We start from the raw sequence: 15,583 nt of genomic DNA on the forward strand, positions 1-15,583 counted from the left end.
CGAAGAGCGGAGGCGCCCGCAGGAGGAGAAGAGAGGAGAATATTACTTTTGGTCATGTCTGAGGTCTGCATTAAAGGGACTGAGGGGGGATCCTGTTCAAAAAATTGCTGTGGGACCCAATTAGTTCTAGTTACGCCACTGGGCTGGAGTTTCCTTAGACAGAGTAAAAGACATTATTAGGTAGGGCGACCCAGCATAATCTAAGTTTTAGGTTTTCTTCACAAACAACTTTTGTTAGCATTTTTTTCTGCATTATTGCATCCCTAGTGATGCTCCCCCATTGTCAGAGATGCAGTGGCGGCCGTGCGGGCATCAGGAGCGATGCAGGTGCCGGGGAGAGGGATAAGTATAACCTATATGAGGGGCCTGGGCATTGGGGGGGCGGGGGGTCATTATAGGGGTTGGATAACCCCTTTAACTGCACCATTAAAACAGCTGTTTTTATGGCGTTTTTTCAATTCCCATAGAAATTCTTATGGAAAAATGCCTAAAACAAAATGCCTAGAGGGAGCTGCATTTTGGCAAAAAAACATCAAAAGCACACAAAAACGCAACAGCACCAACTCCAAAACATCTCCCGCATCTGCGCTTTCCTTAAGGCCTCATGCACACGACAGTTTTTTTTCACGGCCCGCAAAAACTGGGTCCGTGGGTCCGTGATCCGTGACCGTTTTTTCGTCCGTGGGTCTTCCTTGATTTTTGGAGGATCCACGGACATGAAAAAAAAGTCGTTTTGGCGTCCGCCTGGCCGTGCGGAGCCAAACGGATCCGTCCTGAATTACAATGCAAGTCAATAGGGACGGATCCGTTTGAAGTTGACACAATATGGTGCCATTTCAAACGGATCCGTCCCCATTGACTTTCAATGTAAAGTCTGGAGTTCTGTTATACCATCGGATTGGAGTTTTCTCCAATCCGATGGTATATTTTAACTTGTAGCGTCCCCATCACCATGGGAACGCCTCTATGTTAGAATATACTGTCGGATATGAGCTACATCGTGAAACTCATTTCCGACAGTATATTCTAACACAGAGGCGTTCCCATGGTGATGGAGACGCTTCAGGTTAGAATATACAAAAAAACTGTGTACATGACTGTCCCCTGCTGCCTGGCAGGTGCTGCCAGGCAGCAGGGGGCAGACCCCCCCCCCTGTTTTTAACTCATTGGTGGCCAGTGGGCCCCCCCTCCCCTGTTGTTAACTCGTTGGTGGCCAGTGTGCGCACCCCCCTCCCTCCCTCTATTGTTTTAATACATTGGGGCCAGTGTGCGCGCGCCCCCCAACCCCCCCTCTATTATTTTAATACATTGGGGCCAGTGTGCGCGCGCCCCCACAACCCCCCCCCCTCCCTCCCTCTATTGTTTTAATACATTGGGGCCAGTGTGCGCGCGCCCCCCCAACCCCCCCTCCCTCTCTCTATTGTTTTAATACATTGGGGCCAGTGTGCGCACCCCCCCAACCCCCCCCTCCCTCCCTCTATTGTAATCATCATCGGTGGCAGCGGAGTAGAAGATTTTCATACTTACCTGCTTCTTGCTGCTGCGATGTCTGCGTCCGGCCGGGAGCTCCTCCTACTGGTAAGTGACAGCAATGCGCCGCACAGACCTGTCACTTACCAGTAGGAGGAGCTCCCGGCCGGACGCAGACATCGCAGCAGCAAGAAGCAGGTAAGTATGAAAATCTTCTACTCCGCTGCCACCGATGATGATTACAATAGAGGGAGGGAGGGGGGGTTGGGGGTTGGGGGGGTGCGCACACTGGCCCCAATGTATTAAAACAATAGAGGGAGGGAGGGGGGGTTGGGGGGGCGCGCGCACACTGGCCCCAATGTATTAAAACAATAGAGGGAGGGAGGGGGGGTTGGGGGGGGGGCGCGCACACTGGCCCCAATGTATTAAAACAATAGAGGGAGGGAGGGAGGGGGGTGCGCACACTGGCCACCAACGAGTTAACAACAGGGGAGGGGGGGGGGCCGCACAATGATATTCAAACTGGGGAGGGGGGGGGGGGTCTGCCCCCTGCTGCCTGGCAGCCCTGATCTCTTACAGGGGGATATGATGGGGTTAATTGTACTATCATATCCCCCTGTAAGAGATCGGGTGCTGCCAGGCAGCAGGGGGCAGTCTTGTACGAAGTTTGCAGTGTATTCTAACTAGAAGCGTCCCCATCACCATGGGAACGCTTCTGTGTTAGAATATACTGTCGGAAATGAGTTTTCACGAAGTGAAAACTTAGATCAGAAAAAGCTTTTATGCAGACGGATCTTCGGATCCGTCTGTATGAAACTAAAACCTACGGCCACGGATCACGGACACGGATGCCAATCTTGTGTGCATCCGTGTTCTTTCACGGACCCATTGACTTGAATGGGCCCGTGAACCGTTGGCCGTGAAAAAAATAGGACAGGTCATATTTTTTTCACGGCCAGGAAACACGGCTCACGGATGCGGCTGCCAAACGGTGCATTTTCCGATTTTTCCACGGACCCATTGAAAGTCAATGGGTCCGTGAAAAAAAACGGAAAACGGCACAACGGCCACGGATGCACACAACGGTCGTGTGCATGAGGCCTAACTTTGAATCTGCGAAAATGCTTGTACATGCCCTCATCATCTCCCACCTAGACTACTGCAACACTCTCCTCTGTGGTCTTCCATCTAGCACTCTCGCACCCCTCCAATCTATCCTCAACTCTGCTGCCCGCTAATTCAACTCTCAACCTATTACTCCTCTGCCTCTCCCCAATGACAATCCCTTCACTGGCTCCCCATTGCCCAGTGTATTCAGTTCAAAATACTGACAAATACATACAAGGCCGTCCACGAACTGTCCCCTCCCTACTTTCCCGATACATCCTCACATGCAATCTCCAATCCTCACAAGACCTCCATCTCTCCTCTCATTTTATCACCTTTTCCCACAATCGCCTCCAAGATTTCTCCCGTGCATCCCCCATTCTCCAGAATTCGCCACCCCAACATATCAGACTCTCACCTACAGTGGTATCCTTCAAAAGAAACCTAAAAACCCACCTCTTCAGACAAGCCTACGAACAGTGACCCTGCTGCCTCTATACCGCCATGACCACCTTCACCCGCACCTACTGTGTCCTTCTAGCATACCATGTAAATTGTAAGCCTCACGGGCAGGGCCCTCTCTCCTTCTGTACCAGTTTGTAACTCGTCTTGTTCATGCTTAGTGCAATTGTCTGTATTATGTATGTGCGCCCCTGTTCATATGTACAGCGCTATGGAATGAATGCCGCTTTAATAATAAATAATAATAATAATAATTACAGATGCAAAAGACGCAACAAAAAAATAACTTTTTCTTAATTCACTATAGACTTTAAAGTAACATCTGGCTGCATGGAATAGCAAAGTGGAAAAAATGTCACAAAGAACACTGCTAAAAAAAGCAGCAAAAAAGGGAAACACTCCTAAAAAAAGATCCCAGCCTTACAAGGGAATTCTTATAGATGGCCTTTGCTTTTCCCTCCCGAATAATTATTGATTGCTGACATTACAGTAACAGCCTCTACATTACTACTGAGTACAGAGATCCCCTCCTCTACACGTATGTGCGCGCCTTAGCGGGCAGAGCGATGGTTCTGTGCCTCACGCTCCTGTACAACTGTTTTTATTGCATATAACGCTGGGAATCCACCCTCCAGAATAAACAAGACAAAGTGTGAATTGCGGGAGGAGGAGGAGGGGGTTCTTAGATCTCTTTTGTTCCAGGCTGCCTTTTTTAGTTATATTTACAAGAACATGCCAGCGGCCCTCAGCCTCCCGATGCTGCGCACATCCATGCTCTTCCTTAACGTACACACACTGCTGTGATAACAGTTAATGTAACCCCGCAGCAAGTTGGCAGCTAAAGTGCACACAAGATGGCTGCTCAAGTTTCTCGGATGTTCGATAGGAAAATCCTGCGCGCTGTAACTTGTAAATGTCACTTTTTATAGTTAAACTCTACTGTCACCAAATACATAACTCTTACTATATGGAGACTGGCCAAGCCGCCTTATTTAGCCAAAAACAGCTCCATATATGAACCCGCTGAACACTAGTTATAGTACTTGTTTTAGGGCTTATGCACACTGCTGTATTCAGGCTCCGTGCAACATTCAAGTTCTGTGCAGCCATAATATGGCACCCATAGGGTATATGCACACAGGGGCAGAATTTATAATTCCCCCCACAACAGTTTTCTGTACAGTCGTGGCGAAAAGTTTTGATTTTCACATTCACAAAGTTTGCTGCTTCAGTGTTTTTGGATCTGTTTGTCAGAGGTTTCTTTGGTATACTGAAGAACAATTAAAGGCATTTCACAAGTTCTTAACTTTCATTGATAAATAATTAAGTTTATACAAAGACTTGGTATTTCCAGTGTTGACTTTTTTTCAAGACTTCTGCAATTCTCACTGATGTGCTGGATATCAACTCCTGGCAGCTCATTCTTGTCTAAAGGTGGCCATAGACATAAGATTAAAGTGGGCTGGAATGGCAGATTGCGGCCATTCCAGCCGACTGACGTTTGAAAAACTAGAGTGATCGCCGACGGCAGACTCTTGTCTGCTGAAAATATAATCCGCCATGCTGAAGGACTTCGGCCATGCATCGGCTGAAACTGCATGTTGATGGCATGATCAGCTGAATTCAGCCAATCACTTGCTATTGTGCTCAAGCACCAGGGAGCTGGGTTTTATAAAAAACGGACTCCCTGGTCGGGCAGTTTAGTTGGCAGGATTGTTTGTACTAACAATCCCATAGACGACTGATCGGCTGCAATGCGACAGATCATTATCTCAAATGTATGGCCAGCTTAAGGCTACATTCACACAACATGTGACGGACGTTTTTTTTTCGCAATAGTAGTCTAAGGGATTATTCACACTTTTTTTTTTTTGGCGGCCACTGAATAACGGATGTAAAAAAACAGACCATGTTCCATGCTGTCTGTTTTCACTGACCAACAGCCCCCATACAATTGAATGGCACAGTTTTTAAAGTCAGTTTCTCAGACTTTGGCCTCTTTCACACTAATGATACGGGTTGGCCCAGGATACGTTCAGGGAGCGCTCAGTGAAACTCGCACCATTTTACAAGCAAGTTCAATCAGTTTTGTCTGTAATTGCGATCAGTGTTTCATTTTTTTCCGCGCGAGTGCAATGCATTTTTCACGCGCGTGATAAAAAACTGAAGGTTTACAAACAACATCTCTTAGCAACCATCAGTGAAAAATGCATTGAACCTGGACTGCTTCCGGATGCAATGCGTTTTTCACTGAAGCCCCATTCACTTCTATGGGGCCAAATGCTATGTGAAAAACGCAGAATATGGCCTCATGCACACGGCCGTTGTTTGGGTCCGCATCCGAGCCGCCATTTTGGCAGCTCGGATGCGGAGCTATTCACTTCAATGGGGCTGCAAAAGATGCGGACAGCACTCCGTGTGCTGTCCACATCCGTTGCTCCGTTCCGCGGCCCCGCAAAAAAAATATAACATGTCCTATTCTTGTCTGCAAAACGGACAAGAATAGGCAGTTATATCAATGGCCGCCTGTTCCGTTCCGCAAATTGCGGAAGGCACACGGGCGGCTTCCGTTTTTTGCGGATCCGCAGTTTGCGGACTGCAGAAAAAACGGCACGGTCGTGTGCATGTAGCCTATAGAACATGCTGCGATTCTCACGCAGAAATTATGCGTGAAAAAAATGCTCATGTACACATACCCATTGAAATAAATGGGTCAGGATTCAGTACAGGTGCTATGCGTTCTCTTCACACATCACACCCATGCGGAAAACTCGCTCGTGTGAAAGGGGCCTTTGACAGTTTTTAACAGACATTTTTTCACTGTCGTGTGAATGTAGCCTAATTAGTGCTTGGAGTTTATCACAAAGGCTAAAATCCGGGGCAAAACCACACCAAAATCCATGTGGAATCGCGGCACTCCACGCGAAGATCTGAAAAAAACTGTACTGCCATCATGTGCATGCACCCTAAGGCCTCTTTTACACGAACGATACAGATTGGCCCCGGGTGCGTTCAGTGAAACTTTTGCAAGCAAGTTCAGTGAGTTTTGTTTAAAATTGCGTTCAGTTTTTTCCACGTGGGTGCAATGCGCTTGGATGCGTTTTTCACGCACCTGATAAAAACAACATCTCTTAGACCTTTCACACGGGCGAGATTTCCGCGTGGGTGCAATGCGTGAGGTGAACGCATTGCACCTGCACTGAATCCAGAACGATTCATTTCTATGGGGCTGTGCACATGAGCGGTGATTTTCACGCATCACTTGTGCGTTGCGTGAAAATCGCAGCATGCTCTATTTTGTGCGTTTTTCACGCAACGCAGGCCCCATAGAAGTGAATTGAGCTGAGTGAAAATCACAAGCATCCGCAAGCAAGTGCGGATGCGGTGCGATTTTCACGCACGGTTGCTAGGAGATGATCGGGAAGAGGACCCGATCATTATTATTTTCCCTTATAACATGGTTATAAGGGAAAATAATAGCATTCTTAATACAGAATGCATAGTACAATAGCGCTGAAGGGGTTAAAATAATAATAATAATAATTTAACTCACCTCATCCACTTGTTCGCGCAGCCCGGCTTCTCTTCTGTCTTCTTCTTTGCTGTCCAGGAGGAAAAAGACCTGTGGTGACGTCACTGCGCTCATCACAAGGTCCACACCACATGATCCATCATCGTGGTGATGGATCATGTGACGGACCATGTGATGAGTACAGTGACATCACCACAGGTCCTTTTCCTCAAAGAAGAAGAAAGAAGAGAAGCGGGGCTGCGCGAACAAGTGGATTAAGGTGAGTTCATTTTATTTTTATTTATTTTTTTAACCCCTTCAGCCTTATTTTACTATGCATTCTGTATTAAGAATGCTATTATTTTCCCTTATAACCATGTTATAAGGGAAAATATTACAATCTACACAACACCTAACCCAAACCCAAACTTCTATGAAGAAGTTCGGGTTTAGGTACCAAACATGGCAATTTTTCTCACGCGCGTGCAAAACGCATTAAAATGTTTTGCACTGGCGCGGAAAAAAAACACGCATTTTCCCGCGATGCACCCGCATCTTATCTGGCCCAAATCCATGACGCCCGTGTGAAAGAGGCCTTAGGCCCCTTTCACACGAGTGGGTTTTCCTTGCGGGTGCAATGCATGACGTGAACGCATAGCACCCGCATGGAATCCTTACCCATTAATTTCAATAAGTCTGTGTAAATGAGCGATTTTCACTGATAGTTGTTAAGGGAGGTTGTTTGTAAACCTTCAGTTCTTTATTACACGCGTGAAAAACGCATCAAAACGCATTGCAACCGCGCTGAAAAAATAATAAAACGCTGATCGCAATTACAGGCAAAACTGATTGAACTTGCTTGCAAAATGGTGCAAGTTTCACTAAACGCATCCTGAGACAATCCGTCATGCTCGTGTGAAAGAGGCCTTAGCAACCATCAGTGAAAAACGCATCGCATCTGGACTTGCTTCCAGATGCAATGCGATTTTTACTGAAGCCCCATTCACTTCTATTAAGCCAGGGCTGCGTGAAAAACTTAGAATATAGAACATGCTGCGTTTTTCACGCAACGCAGAAGTGATGCATGAAAAAACGCTCATGTATGAAATGAATAGGTTCAGGATTCAGTGCGGCTGCTATGTGTTCACCTTACGCATTGCACCCACGCTGAAAACTTGCTCGTGTGAAAGGGGCCTAAGGGCTCCTTCACATGCGGCAGATTTTGTGGCAGAAAACTCTGTGACTGAAAATCATTGATTTCTGCATGCCCCATTATGGTGAATGGAACTGATTTTCAGTCGCGGAATTTTCTGTCACAAAATCTGCTGCGTGTGGAGGCGCCCCAAAAGTAAAAATTAAAATTGGTAGCAGATCTTTAATAAACACAAGCAAACCCACGTTTATATGCCATACTAGGGAATCTTTAGCAATAAACGTTCCAGAATCTTGGAAATTACATTTTAATGATATTCTATTTATTATCTGTAAGAGTTCAATGTTCATGGCATGCTCAGTACATAGTGAGCATCATAATGATAAGCATGGACCAATTAATCACTTATTAAAGAGGACCTGTCACCGCTCCTGACAGGCATGTTTTAACAGCTTCATGCATTTCCCATGTAATAACACTTCTGGAACATCTATTCTTATGACTTTATGTTGTGCTGTTCCTTTATTATTTCAGGTCAGATTTATCATTAGCTCAGGTCAGAATAATGGAGTGAAAAAGTCCCATAAAAAAGTCCCAAACGCTAAAACTGTGCACAAATTTCTGCTCTGCACTATGCTCGCCAGTTTTCTGAAAGTGGGCGCGTTTTCTTATGTAAATGAATCTCTAGACGGATTTACTATTGGGACTATTTAAAAAGTCGCAAAAAAGTCGCAATTTCACTCCAGTGAGGACCATGCTTATCTTATGAGACTTTTTAATAGAACATGCGATTTTTTCATAAAAACGTGCAACTTTTTCGTAGAGATGTGCGACTTTTGTAAAGCTGCTTACTGACGGATAAACTGCTACCGTCAAACCACATTTATTACAGTCTTAAAGGGCCGATCATAAATCTGACTTGGCTAAAACTGACTTTAGCCATATGTTAAAGTGGAGTGAGCTGTCACGGCCACCCAACTGCCATGTGCGTGAGGCCTATGCAGAGATAAATCTGGCCCATAGTGTTTTCCTTTTTTTTTTGTATATGGCCTGAAAAAAAGAAAAGCAAACGGACACGGGGAAAAAAAACGGTTCGTGTGCATGAGCCCTTGGACAGGGAGGTCCGTAGGTCCATGTAGGACAAAAACAAGGTTATTGCTGGAAACAACTGTCTGCAGGTCCATGAGACACAGCCCAAGATGAGGTGTTATTTGGGGGTGTATTCTGATACTAGCCAACCAGACTGTCCAGAGACACACCACTTTGTAAAGAAGAATTGTCACACCCAGTTTTTTATTTATTCAGGAATGGGCCGGGGGAATAACAGAGGAACGGTAGAACAGAAACTTCTAATAAAAAATGCTCCAATATTGCTATTTCACAGAGAATGCAAGTACTTACCAAGATGCACACATCAGGAGAGAGGACAGGTCCTCTGAAATATAACGCGCTGACTAAATCTGACTGACTTCTGATACATTTTGTACATCGCAGACTTTACAGAGGATTCACGTTGCCAAATTGGCCTCACAAATGTTAACAATTGAACTGTGTCCAGTGCATTAAAGGGTCACCAACTCTTCAAAAAAACTTTGATATGTCATAGAGATATATCAAAAGTTTAGATCAGTGGGGGGTCTGAGACCCGCACCAATCCCTGAAAGGAAGGGAGAGAAGTGCACGCATGTCACACTCCTCGCTGCACAAGACGGGCTCCATAGCAGTCTAAGGGCTCAATTCCGTCCTCTCCGGCGAGGACAGAGAGTGCAATATATGAGCATTTCTCTTCCATCGTTCTAGAGATTGGTGGGGTCTCAGCACTCGGACCCCCACTGATCTAAACTTTTTACATGTCTCTATGACATATCAAAAGTAGTGTTGAGCGAACTTGTGGTTTCAATTCTTAGATAACCCGAACCTTGTACGCTGAACTTGAAACCACAAGTTCGCTCAACACTAATCAAAAGTGTTTTTTTTTAAGTTAGTGACCATTTCAGCAAGAGAAATGATCCCCTACAGCATTGTAGATCCCAGTATAATCCCAGTTATAGAGGCTTCCAGATACAGAGCTCAACTATGCAGAAAATGTATGAAGACTTCTCCAGACGCTGCAAGCTCAGCTGTTCCTGAGCTTTCAGAAGAAGTCGTCTGCAGAAAATGGGAAGTTCACATTTGAAATGTTTCCCTTGGTAATTTTGCGCTTGGACCTATTTCTCATCTCCAACTTTTCTCATCCCAGCACAGCAGTAGGATTCCCAACCATCGAATAGTTATCCCCTATCCAGCTGATAGGTGATAACTTTTAACAATCAGAATACCCCTCTAGGCTGGGTTCACATGTGTGCTCTGAATTCTTGCAGTCTGTTCTGGAGGAGAAACAGACTGCCAAAGTTCACTGTATCTGGCATAGCCGGATACCACCGTGCACCGCAGGATCCCCTTTCACTGTAATGGGATCCGACTGCTTTCCGGCATATATGCCGGCTTTTGGACACACCAAAAATGCCGTATGTAGTAATTTTTGTCCAACTGAAATCTGGCATGTATTCCGGATAAAGGGGATTCTGGCAGCCTGTTCCTCCTCCAGAAGTGCATATGTAAAAGCCTACAAAGGGTCTCTGAGATATTTATAGTAATGGCCTATCCTCTGAATAGGTCATCAGTATCTGATCAGTAGGGGTCTGACGCCCGGGACCTAAGGCTTCATGCACACGGGCGGTCCCCAATGCACGGGCCACATCCGTGCAGCAGGCCAGACCCATTCAACTTGAATGTGTCCGTGGTCTGTCCGCACAGCAAAAAAATATGACATGTCATATTTATTTGCGGTGCGGAACAACGGCAAGAAACACCATGGAAGCACTCCCGTGACTCCGTTCCGCATCTCTGGAATTGCGGACCCATTCAAGTGAATGGGTCCGCATCTGTGATGCGTGGTGCACATGGCCGGTGGCCGTGGATTGCCCATCCCGCCGTTTGCTGGCCGCAATACGGCCACGGCCACCCAACTGCCATGTGCGTGAGGCCTATGCAAGTCTATATGTGTTTACTGTTCTATTTTGTATCAGAATTAATATGTCGTAGTAAAACACAGCAAATCCATTGTCTGAACGCTAATGCCATTTAAAGCAACACCCTCCTTTATACATGCATGGCTATCATTCATCCCTTGTTTTCCAGAATCATTTATTCTCGTCTCACCGGATTGCTGCTAGTCATACTCTCCTATAGAAGGAAAACCTGCCGCCACACCTGACGCTGATCTACAGAAGTAATGCTGGATCATTTATCATCTGCACTGGCATGGGAAACATTTGTACGATTGTGTGGAAGCTTGGAGCTGGGACACCAAAAATTCTCTAGAACCACAGGAACGATTTACTAAAAGTGCAGGGGGTGCAGCAGCCGCTGAGAGAGCAGAGCCTCTAGGTGTAACGGCAACACCCCCGTTGCTCCTAGAGGCTCATTTGCATATATTTAAACATGTATTTTTCTCAGCAGTGTGGACGCATATGAACATGGGACCAACACAGATGCCTTCAGCTGCCAAGCGCACATGTAACAGGTCAGCCAGTGTCATAGGTACAAAACTGCTGACAGATGCCCTTTAAGTCTCTTAGATCAAAAAGTAGAACAACAATAATACCACTAACAAGTGCTGAAGAGCGGTCCACCATCCGGCACCAGGTAGAGGGGGCCCAATTGAAACCCTCACCATGGCCTGTGCTTGTCAATGCAAGGCCAGGGAAGCTGGGACCTGCAATTCATATGCCTGTCTCATTGCCCATGTCATTTGGGAACAATTGCAGATTAATGACACAGCAGAAATACACGTTCAGGTCACGAGCCGGAGGATTACACAACCCCTGCACTACGTGGATGACACCGCTGATGATCCCTGCCTCTGTATGCAAGTACATCAAGTATAATAATCTATTCATTTCATTATTTCCTTTTGCTTTTGGACATTGTTGAACCCTGAAAGGACTCCTGAATAGTTAGCTGTAGAAGAGTCCCATAAATCAAGCCTGACGCATTCTCCGGAATGAGACACTGATCAGTATCTGCTAATCCTCAGGCCATGTGCGATGACCTTGCACTTGTCAATCAATCCCCCTAGTGACATCCGGACACAAGTGTACAGCCACAAGCAGGTGACAAGACACGGCCGTGCTGCCAACGATCATCAGCATCATATAAAGGAACCTTGATATTCTTCTCCCGCTTCACTGAGATCTGGGGGGAACTTCCTAGCCGGCTGGGTCTAGTTTATTATTCCGGTTTCACAAGGAAACTTTACTAAAGTAAATGTTCGGCTTGAGCTGGGAAATCTCTACACCAAAGTGACAACTCCTCCCAAGTACATAGGGAGAAGACGTCTTAGGCCTCTTTCACACTACCGTTTTTTTTTTCCGTTTTGCGGTCCGTTTTTTGCGTTCCGTATACGGAACGATTCATTTCAATGGTTCCGCAAAAAAACGGAATGTGTTCCGTATGCATTCCGTTTCCGTATTTCCGTTTTTCCGTTCCGTTGAAAAGATAGAACATGTCCTATATTTGGCTGCAAATCACGGTCCGTGGCTCCATTCAAGTCAATGGGTCCGCAAAAAAAACGGAACACATACGGAAACCACAACGGAAGCAAAAAACTGAACAACGGATCCGTGAAAAACGGAACGCAAAACACTGAATTCAACATACTGTAGTGTGAAAGAGGCCTTAAAGGGATTCTGTCAGCTAGTTTGAGCCTATAGAGCTGAGGACATGCGCTGCTAGATCGTCGCTAGCACATCCACAATATACATTCCCCATAGCTCTGAGTGCTCTTATTCAATAAAAAAACTATTATATATATATATATACAAATGAGGCTAGTAAGGAGCCCAAGGGGCTGTTACCGACGTTTCAGGAGCCCAGAACCGCCCGCATCCTCCGAATCTCCTCCTTGCTCCCTTGATGTCACAGTTAAAGTGCCGTAATCTCACGCATGCCAGCTAGCGCATGCACAGTTCTTTCCCTGAGGCTGATGCCAGCACAGGGAAGGAACACCATGTCGGCACTCCTATGCGGCATACTCGCGCATGCGCGAGATTACAGCGCTTCAACTCTGTGACGTCTGTGCCGTGGCTGGGCTCCTGAAACGTTGGTAACAGCCCCTTGGGCTCCTTACTAGCCTCATTTGAATATTTTTTATATAAAATCGTTTTTTTTCTTGAATAAAAGCACTCACAGCTATGGGGAATGTATATTGTGGACGTGCTAGCGGTGATCTAGAAGCGCATGTCCGCAGCTCTATAGGCTCAAACTAGCTGACAGAATCCCTTTAACCATTTCATTAAAGAAAGACTAGGGCCATTCCTCAAATAAAACTTTATAACATGTATAATAATGGGAATCGTAACAGTTTTAGAAGCCGTGAGTTAATGGGTTGGACCTGGCACGTGTGACAAGTAGGGGTGCTCCAGCTTTATGATATTGATGGCCTGTCCTCAGTATCAGATTGGAGGGTGTCCTACTCCCAGCACCCCACCAATCAGCCGTTTGAAGCGGCTGCAGTGCTTGGATGAGTGCTGCGTCGTCCTCACAGTTTTTTTGTTTTTTAATCAATGATCTTCTAAGAGGTCTTATTTTTTGCAGGACAAGTTATAGTTTTTAATGCACCATTTTAAGTTCATGTAATGATTGATTAAAGCCAGCTGTTTAGCTAAAACCCCCTTTGTTTACATCAGTAAAAAGGCGTATTAGTGGTCACTGAGGGGTTAATACTAAATCGGTGGGGGTCCGACTCCTGGCACCTCCGCCGATCAGCTGTTCTGTAGTAGCAACAGGCACCAGAAGTACACAGCTCCATCCATTGTGTTACTTCAATGGGAGCAGTGCTGCAGTACCAGCTCCGTCCACTTCACAGTGGGAGGAGCTGTGTTCTTCCAGCGCCTATTTCTGACACCGGAGCCACTGCACAACAGCTGAGATTCCGGCAGTCGGACCCCCGCTGACCTGATATAGATGACCTATCCTGAGGATAGTTCATCAGTATCAAAACCTCAGAAAACCACTGTAATAAATTGTGAGAGGCAGTGAGACTGTAACCATTGTTATCTATTGTGCATTATGTATTCATTTACTGTAGTCTTCACTGTCATATCTGTGTTTTTTGTTCTCCTGATACTTGTCCAATAAGTTTTCTCTTGAAAAATGTTACAAAATAATAATAAAATAAGACGTGAAACAAAAAAGAGACATCCTTTAATACGGACATCTTTGAACTAGTCATAAATCAGCCTAGAACAGGAGTCAGCGATCTTCTAGAACTCCAGCTGTGGGAAAACTCCAAGCATGCACAATGGCTAGGTTGTTCTTGGAACATGTTCTGGAAGTGAATGGAACATGCTGGGAGTTGTAATTTCACAAGTACAATGCAGAAATAATAATAATTTTAAAAAAATGCATTCACAGTTATGCAGAGTGTTTTACAAATTGCATCTCATAAACACTCATTCTAGCTCAATACTTAAAGGGGTTCTCCGGGCTTTTAATATTGATGACCTATCCTCAGGATAGGTCATCAATATCAGATTTGCGGGGGTCCGACACCCAGCTGTATGCGCACATGCCTTCTCCCTTCTTGTCCACTGCTGCGGTCTATGGCAAAGCAGCGTTGAACAGGAAGAGAGAAGGAAGACGGCACGTGCTCACAGTGGGTTATATATTACACAGTGCTCATATATTACAACATACATGAGGTCGGTACACGGAATACCAACATACTGATCGGCAACATTCACCGCTTTATCAGAACTGGTGTAAAGTAGAACTGGCTTAGTTGCCCATAGCAACCAATCAGATCCCACCTTTCATTTTTCAGAGCTTCCTTGGAAAATGAAAGGATGGATCTGATTGGTTGCTGTGGGCAACTAAGGACAGTTTTCCTGCGACTGTAGCATGTGTTCTCTAACCCATGTGCCACCTGTAATGCCCCCATGCCAGGTCCCTGCACACAAGCTCCACATTTCCTCACAGCCGCTCCCTGCTCTGGTGTCATGGAGCACAGGATAAGGACTGCAGTCCCGGGGGTGAACGGTGTGTACAGGGACCTAAGAACCACTTCTCACAAAGCGTTTCATGCACTTCTGTGCGATACATGCATGAAGCAGCCCGGGACATTCTCAGTGGTCACCGTGCGACAGATTCATTGGAAGCGACATTATGATGTATTGGACGCATAGGGAGACCTTTACTTGCTGCGCCCAAAGCTGCCTGTCACTGGTGCACTGAGGGGAGCACACAGCAGGAGAGCGGCGGCTGCTGAGTCACTGTCCCCTCACTTCTAAACTTCGGCGATGTCCTCTCCAGCCCCTCAGGCATGCCCCGCACTGCGCCCCTCACCTCTGCTGAAGCTGCAGCACGGCCTGAAGTCTTCCAACCTTCCCCAGATATTCCCGGTCCCCTCCAGGTGACAGCCACAAACTTTCCAGCCGCAGCGCTGAGCGGAGCGTGCAACAGCCACTTCCGGCCCTATGTCACTCAGCGCACGGTCCCCGCGGTCTGCTCTAGCGCCACCTAGCTTCTGGACCGTGCAGCGCCCTACTGTACTGCACCTCACAGGACACTACATATACAGGGGGGAGGCTCAACCGGGGGCGAACTGGGAAGGTAAAGTGGCCCTGGAAAAAATCTAGAAGTGGGGCAACACAAGTAGATGGGGCTGATACAAGTTGGCATGGCTAGCAATACCATAGTGCAGCACAGAATACCATCCCACAGAAGCAGTGGCGTGCCCAGGGTGTTTGGCACCCAGGGCCGGTCCTTTCTCTGGCACCCCCCCGCCCCCCAATACTTGACCACTTACATCTTGTGCTCCCTAATGCCCCAGGAACTAT

At 46.4% G+C, this 15,583-nt stretch overlaps 1 protein-coding gene across 2 annotated transcripts in view; it reads right to left on the minus strand.

Moving 5' to 3' along the window:
* MAP3K20 (mitogen-activated protein kinase kinase kinase 20) overlaps positions 1 to 15,237 on the minus strand; it is a 215,695-nt gene extending 200,458 nt beyond the window's left edge. For both annotated transcript variants that reach the window (XM_044303723.1, XM_044303725.1), the window contains exon 1: positions 15,090 to 15,237. The gene's annotated coding sequence lies outside the window, so the exon portion shown is untranslated. The remainder of the gene's footprint in view (positions 1 to 15,089) is intronic.
* Positions 15,238 to 15,583: the final 346 nt, after the last annotated feature.

Source organism: Bufo gargarizans, chromosome 8 (assembly GCF_014858855.1).
Source record: "Bufo gargarizans isolate SCDJY-AF-19 chromosome 8, ASM1485885v1, whole genome shotgun sequence".
Classification (NCBI taxonomy): domain Eukaryota; kingdom Metazoa; phylum Chordata; class Amphibia; order Anura; family Bufonidae; genus Bufo; species Bufo gargarizans.